At 49.3% G+C, this 8,118-nt stretch overlaps 1 protein-coding gene across 4 annotated transcripts in view; it reads right to left on the reverse strand.

The window, feature by feature from the left end:
* Nucleotides 1-5,520, reverse strand: part of CAMKK2 (calcium/calmodulin dependent protein kinase kinase 2) — a 60,218-nt gene extending 54,698 nt beyond the window's left edge. For all 4 annotated transcript variants that reach the window (XM_038762575.1, XM_038762574.1, XM_038762577.1 and 1 more), the window contains exon 1: nt 5,463-5,520. The gene's annotated coding sequence lies outside the window, so the exon portion shown is untranslated. The remainder of the gene's footprint in view (nt 1-5,462) is intronic.
* Nucleotides 5,521-8,118: the final 2,598 nt, after the last annotated feature.

Consider the following 8,118-nt stretch of genomic DNA (forward strand, 5'->3'; position numbering starts at 1 on the left):
GAAGTCGGTGGGGCTGGGAAAAGCACACACAAGTGGTGAGATGAGGATGCGGGAGAGTCTGGGAGAGGGAGAAGAACGAGGCTGGTCGCCACGGACAGTAGCCACAGACAAGCTGGGGTCTCTCTCCATCCCCCCCATCTTACCTCCTTCCCTTCCCCACAGCACCTGTATATATGTATATATGTTTGTACATATTTATTACTCTATTTATTTATTTATTTTACTTGTACATATCTATTCTATTTATTTTATTTTGTTAGTATGTTTGGTTTTGTCTCCCCCTTTTAGACTGAGCCCACTGTTGGGACTGTCTCTATATGTTGCCAATTTGTACTTCCCAAGCGCTTAGTACAGTGCTCTGCACACAGTAAGCGCTCAATAAATACGATTGATGATGATGGTCTCTCCTCAGACCCCTCAGGCCAATAATAAGACATTTGTTAGGTGCTTCCTATGTGCCAAGCACCGTTCTAAGCGCTGAGCACCGTTCTAAGCGCTGAGGCCTGAGCAGAGAAGCAGCATGGCTTAGTGGAAAGGTTTGGGAGTCGGAAGTCGTGGGTTCTAATCCCGACTCTGCCACTTGTCTGCAGTGTGACTTTGGGCAAGCCCCTTCACTTCTCTGGGCCTCAGGTTCCTCATCTGTAAAATGGGGATTAAGACTGTGAGCCCCACGTGGGATAACCTGATTACCCTGCCTCTGCCCCAGCGCTTGGCACATGGTAAGCACTTAAATAGTGTAATATAAATCAGTAGTAATGCTGGGAGGCCGGGCACCGCTGACAAGCCCTTTATGGGGGAGACGCTCTGCGGAGGGGAAAGCCCTGGCACTGTCTGCCTGCCAACAAAGCACCCGAAAAGGAGCGGGCAGAGGCAGGAGGGAGAGGGGCCAAGGGAAAGAGGGGGAAAGAGGGGGGGACCATCAGCATTGGCGGGCACTGGGGTGCCCTGGGGCCTTCTGGCCCACAACCCAGTTAGGTTCACAAGCCGTGGGCATTCATTCATTCATTCATTCAATCGTATTTATTGAACGCTAACTGTGTGCAGAGCCCTGTACTAAGGGCTTGGGAAGTACAAGTCGGCAACATACAATAACAATGGCATTTATTAAGCACTTACTATGTGCAAAGCACTGCTCTAAGCACTGGGAAGGTTACAAAGTGATCAGGTTGTTCCACAGGGGGCTCACAGTCTTAATCCCCATTTTACAGATGAAGTACCTGAGGCACAGAGAAGTTAAGTGACTTGCCCAAAGTCACACAGCTGACAACTGGCGGAGCCAGGATTTAAACCCATGACCTCTGACTCCAAAGCCACGGAGCTACCCTGCTTCTCTATCATATAGAGACGGCCCCTATCCAACCATGGGCTCACAGTCTAGAAGGGGGAGACGGCCAACAAAACCAAACATGTAGATAGGTGTCAAAATCGTCAGAACAAATAGAATTAGAAGCTATGTGCACATCATTAACAAAATAATCAATCAATCGTATTTACTGAGCCCTTACTGTGTGCAGAGCACTGTACTAAGCGCTTGGGTAGTACAAGTTGGCAACAATAAATAAATAGCGGCCTCAGTGACCTCATCTGTAAAATGGGGATTAAGACTGTGAACCTTTCCAGCGCTCAGAACAGTGCTTTGCACACAGTAAGTGCTTAATAGATGCGATTCGTTCATATACAGGTGCTGTGGGGAGGGGAAGGCGGGGTGGATCAATCAATCAATCAATCGTATTTATTGAGCGCTTACTACGTGTAGAGCACTGTACTAAGCGCTTGGGAAGTACAAGTTAGCAACATATAGAGACAGTCCCTTCCCAACAGTGGGCTCACAGTCTAGAAGGGGGAGACAGAGAACAAAACCAAACATATTAACAAAATAAAATAAATAGAATATATATGTACAAGTAAAATAAATAGAGTAACAAATGTGTACAAACATATATACAGGTGCTGTGGGGAAGGGAAGGAGGTAAGACGGGGGGATCAATCAATCAATCGTATTTATTGAGCGCTTACTGTGTGCAGAGCACTGTACTAAGCGCTTGGGAAGTACAAGTTGGCAACATATAGAGACAGTCCCTACCCAACAGTGGGCTCACAGTCTAGAAGGGGGAGACAGAGAACAAAAGTAAACATATTAACAAAATAAAATAAATAGAATAGATATGTACAAGTAAAATAAATAGAGTAATAAATATGTACAAACATATATACAGGTGCTGTGGGGAAGGGAAGGAGGTAAGACGGGGGGATGGAGAGGGCTCAGTCTGGGGATGTGCAACGTCACGTGGGTCCAGCCTGGCGGGGGTCTGGGCCGCTTTAAGGCCTCCTTCCCTTCCCCACAGCACCGGTACATATGTTTATATGTTTGCATATATTTATTACTCTATTTATTTATTTTACTTGTACATATCTATTCTATTTATTTTATTTTGTTAGTATGTTTGGTTTTGTTCTCTATCTCTCCCTTTTAGACTGTGAGCCCACTGTTGGGTAGGGACCGTCTCTATATGTTGCCAACTTGGGCTTCCCAAGGGCTTAGTACAGTGCTCTGCACACAGTAAGCGCTCAATAAATACGACTGATTGATTGATTGATTGATTGATTGGGGATGTACAACGTCACGCAGGTCCAGCCTGGCGGGGGTCTGGGCCACTTTACAGACTCCTTCCCTTCCCCACAGCACCTGTATATATGTTTGTACGTATTTATTACTCCATTTATTTATTTTACTTGTACATACCTATTCTATTTATTTTATTTTGTTAGTATGTTTGGTTTTGTTCTCTGTCTCCCCCTTCTAGACTGTGAGCCCACTGTTGGGTAGGGACCGTCTCTAGATGTTGCCAACGTGGGCTTCCCAAGCGCTTAGTCCAGCGCTCTGCACACAGTAAGCGCTCAATCAATATGATCGATTGATTGATTTGGTTTTGTTCTCTGTCTCCCCCTTTTAGACTGTGAGCCCCCCGTTGGGTAGGGGCCGTCTCTCGATGTTGCCAACGTGGGCTTCCCAAGCGCTTAGTCCAGTGCTCTGCACACAGTAAGAGCTCAATAAATATGATTGATTGATTGATTGGGGATGTACAACGTCACGCGGGTCCAGCCTGGCGGGGGTCTGGGCCGCTTTAAGGCCTCCTTCCCTTCCCCACAGCACCTGTATATATGTATATATGTTCATACACATTTATTACTCTATTTAACTTGAACATATCTATTCTATTTATTTTGTTAGTCTGTTTGGTTTTGTTCTCTGTCTCCCCCTTTTAGACTGTGAGCCCCCTGTTGGGTAGGGACTGTCTCTAGATGTTTGGTTTTGTTCTCTGTCTCCCCCTTTTAGACTGTGAGCCCACTGTTGGGTAGGGACCGTCTCTAGATGTTGCCAACTTGGGCTTCCCAGGTGCTTAGTCCAGTGCTCTGCCCACAGTAAGCGCTCAATAAATGATTGATTGATTGATTTGGTTGTGTTGTCTGTCTCCCCCTTCTAGACTGTGAGCCCCCTGTTGGGTAGGGACCGTCTCTAGATGTTGCCGACTTGGGCTTCCCAAGCGCTCTGCACACAGTAAGCGCTCAATAAATACGATTGATTGATTTGGTTTTGTTCTCTGTCTCCCCCTTTTAGACTGTAAGCCCACTGGTGGGTAGGGACCGTCTCTAGATGTTGCCAACTTGGGCTTCCAGGCGCTTAGTCCGGTGCTCTGCACACAGTAAGCGCTCAATCAATACGATTGATTTGGTTTTGTTGTCTGTCTCCCCCTTTTAGACTGTGAGCCCCCTGTTGGGTAGGGACTGTCTCTAGATGTTGCCAACTTGGACTTCCCAAGCGCTTAAGTCCAGTGCTCTGCACACAGTAAGCGATCAATAAATACGATTGATTGATTGATTTGGTTGTGTTCTCTGTCTCCCCCTTTTAGACTGTGAGCCCCCTGTTGGGTAGGGACTGTCTCTAGATGTTGCCAACTTGGACTTCCCAAGCGCTTAGTCCAGTGCTCTGCACACAGTAAGCGCTCAATCAATACGATTGATTGATTGATTTGGTTTTAGTTCTCTGTCTCCCCCTTTTAGACTGTGAGGCCCCTGTTGGGTAGGGACCGTCTCTCGATGTTGCCAACGTGGGCTTCCCCAGCGCTCTGCACACAGTAAGCGCTCAATCAATACGATTGATTGATTGACTGTCTCCCCCTTCTAGACTGTGAGCCCACTGGTGGGTAGGGCCCGTCTCTAGATGTTGCCAACTTGGGCTTCCCAGGCGCTTAGTCCAGTGCTCTGCACACGGTAAGCGCTCAATAAATACGACTGATTAATTGATTGATTTGGTTTTGTTCTCTGTCTCCCCCTTTTAGACTGTGAGCCCCCTGTTGGGTAGAGCCCGTCTCTAGATGTTGCCAACTTGGGCTTCCCAGGCGCTTAGTCCAGTGCTCTGCACACGGTAAGCGTTCAGTAAATACGATTGATTAATTGATTGATTTGGTTGTGTTCTCTGTCTCCCCCTTTTAGACTGTGGGCCCCCTGTTGGGTAGGGACCGTCTCTATCTGTTGCCAACTTGGGCTTCCCAAGCGCTCTGCACACAGTAAGCGCTCAATAAATACGACTGATTGATTTGGTTTTGTTGCCTGTCTCCCCCTTCTAGACTGTGAACCCCCTGTTGGGTAGGGCCCGTCTCTCGATGTTGCCAACTTGGGCTTCCCAGGCGCTTAGTCCAGTGCTCTGCACACAGTAAGCGCTCAATCAATACGATTGATTTGGTTTTGTTGTCTGTCTCCCCCTTTTAGACTGTAAGCCCCCTGTTGGGTAGGGACTGTCTCTAGATGCTGCCAACTTGGGCTTCCCAAGCGCTTAAGTCTAGTGCTCTGCACACAGTAAGCGCTCAATAAACACGACTGATTGACTGATTTGGTTGTGTTCTCTGTCTCCCCCTTCTAGACTGTGAGCCCCCTGTTGGGTAGGGACCGTCTCTCGATGTTGCCAACTTGGGCTTCCCAGGCGCTCAGTCCAGTGCTCTGCACACGGTCAGCGCTCAATAAATACGACTGATTAATTGATTGATTATATGATTGATTGATTGATTTGGTTTTGTTCTCTGTCTCCCCCTTCTAGACTGAGCCCCTTGTTGGGTAGGGACCGTCTCTAGATGCTGCCAACTTGGGCTTCCCAGGCGCTTAGTCCAGTGCTCTGCAATCAATACGATTGGCAACTTGGGCTTCCCAGGCGCTTAGCCCAGCGCTCTGCACACGGTCGGCGCTCAATAAATACGATTGATTGATTGATTGAAGAGAGTGTGTGTGTGTGTGTGTGTGTGTGTGTGTGTGTGTGTGTCGGGCCCTCCACGGCCACGTGCGGCAGGGCCCCCCGGGCCGAGGACCCGCTGCCCCGTTGGCGAGGGGAGGACCCAACCTCCCGCCCCAAACCCCTCCCGAGGCAGGGCCCGTGGCCGCCTACTCCTCCTCCTCCTCCCCTTCCTCACCTGTTCCCGGCCCGTCGGTTGCTCCCAATTTCGGTTTCTCCCAATTCCTCCTCCGCCGCCGCAGCGGCAGCAGCGCAGCCCCCTCCTCGCCCGTCCGCCCCGCGCCGAGCCGGCACGGGATCTGAGCGGCAGGGCCGCGGCCGCGCCAACTCCACTCCCCAGGCCCGCGCTGATTGGCTGCCGCCGACTCCGCCCCCCCGGGGAGGGGGCGTGGCCGGGACGCCGACGCCGCGTCTCCAGCTCGGGGATTGGCCGCGCTGGACGGCGAGCGCCGCGCTGATTGGCCCAGAGGGGCGCTCTGAAAGCGGGCCTCCTATTGGCTGGGGCGCGCGGGGCGGGCGGGGCGGGGAGCGGAGCACGGCCGTCGAGTTTATCGTCATCATCATCAATCGTATTTGTTGAGCGCTTACTGTTTGCACAGCACTGTACTAAGCGCTTGGGAAGTACAAGTTGGCGACATCTAGAGACGGTCCCTACCCAACAGCGGGCTCCCAATCTAGAAGGGGGAGACAGACAACAAAACAAACCATAGTAACAAAATAAAATAAATAGAAAGGCCGCGCCCCACTTCCCTGCGGCTACCTATCATCTATCATCATCATCATCAATCGTATTTATTGAGCGCTTACTATGTGCAGAGCACTGGACTGAGCGCTTGGGAAGTACAAATTGGCAACATATAGAGACAGTCCCTACCCAACAGTGGGCTCACAGTCTAAAAGGGGGAGACAGACAACAAAACCAAACATACGAACAAAATAAAATAAATAGAAAGGCCGCAACCCCACTTCCCTGCGGCTATCTATCATCTATCTATCTACCTAATAATAATAATGGTATTTGTTAAGCGCTTACTATGTGCAAAGCACTGTTCTAAGCGCTGGGGAGGTTACAAGGTGATCAGGTTGTCCTCCGGGGTGGGGGGGCTCACAGTTTTAATCCCCATTTTACAGATGAGGGAACTGAGGCACAGAGAAGTGAAGTGACTCCCCCAAAGTCACACAGCTCACAGTTGACAGAGCCAGGATTTGAACCCATGACCTCTGACTCCAAAAGCCGGGCTCTTTCCACTGGGCCACACTCCCACTGATCATAATGATGGCATTTATTAAGCGCTTACTATGTGCAAAGCACTGTTCTAAGCGCTGGGGAGGTTACAAGGTGATCAGGTTGTCCCCGGGGGGCGGGCTCACAGTTTCAATCCCCATTTTACAGATGAGGGAACTGAGGCACGGAGAAGTGAAGTGACTCCCCCAAAGTCACACAGCTCACAGTTGACAGAGCCAGGATTTGAACCCATGACCTCTGACTCCAAAAGCCGGGCTCTTTCCACTGGGCCACACTCCCACTGATCATAATGATGGCATTTATTAAGCGCTTACTATGTGCAAAGCACTGTTCTAAGCGCTGGGGAGGTTACAAGGTGATCAGGTTGTCCCCGGGGGTGGGGGGGGGCTCACAGTTTCAATCCCCATTTTACAGATATCTATCTATCTATCTATCATCTACCTATCTATTGTATTTTTTAAAATCAATCTATCAATCAATCGTATTTATTGAGCGCTTACTGCGTGCAGAGCACTGGACTAAGCGCTTGGGAAGTACAAGTCGGCAACACATAGAGACAGTCCCTACCCAACGGCATTTATTAAGCGCTTACTATGTGCAAAGCACTGTTCTAAGCGCTGGATTTATTGAGCGCTTACTGCGTGCAGAGCACTGGACTAAGCGCTTGGGAAGTACAAGTCGGCAACACATAGAGACAGTCCCTACCCAACGGCATTTATTAAGCGCTATGTGCAAAGCACTGTTCCAAGCGCTGGATTTATTGAGCGCTGACTGTGTGCAGAGCACTGGACTAAGCGCTTGGGAAGCACAAGTTGGCAACATCTAGAGGCGGTCCCTACCCAATAGCGGGCTCACAGTCTACAAGGGGGAGGCAGACAGCAAAACAAAACATGTGGACATTCATTCAATCGTATTTATTGAGCGCTTACTGCATGCAGAGCACTGTACTAAGCGCTTGGGAAGTACAAGTTGGCAACATATAGGGGCGGCCCCTACCCAACAACAGGCTCACAGTCTAGAAGGGGGAGACAGACAGCAAAACAAAACATGTGGACATTCATTCATTCATTCAATCGTATTTATTGAGCGCTTACTGTGTGCAGAGCACTGTACTAAGCGCTTGGGAAGTACAAGTTGGCAACATACAGAGGCGGTCCCTACCCAACAACAGGCTCACAGTCTAGAAGGGGGAGACAGACAGCAAAACCAAACATGTGGACATTCATTCATTCATTCAATCGTATGAATTGAGCGCTTACTGTGTGCAGAGCACTGTACTAAGCGCTTGGGAAGTACAAGTTGGCAACCTATAGAGGCAGTCCCTACCCAACAACGGGCTCACAGTCTAGAAGGGGGAGACAGACAGCAAAACCAAACATGTGGACATTCATTCATTCATTCAATCGTATGAATTGAGCGCTTACTGTGTGCAGAGCACTGTACTAAGCGCTTGGGAAGTACAAGTTGGCAACCTATAGAGGCAGTCCCTACCCAACAACGGGCTCACAGTCTAGAAGGGGGAGACAGACAGCAAAACAAAACAGTGGACATTCATTCATTCATTCAATCGTATTTATTGATCAATCAA

The sequence above is a fragment of the Tachyglossus aculeatus genome, chromosome 21 (genome assembly GCF_015852505.1).
Source record: "Tachyglossus aculeatus isolate mTacAcu1 chromosome 21, mTacAcu1.pri, whole genome shotgun sequence".
Taxonomy (NCBI): Eukaryota; Metazoa; Chordata; class Mammalia; order Monotremata; family Tachyglossidae; genus Tachyglossus; species Tachyglossus aculeatus.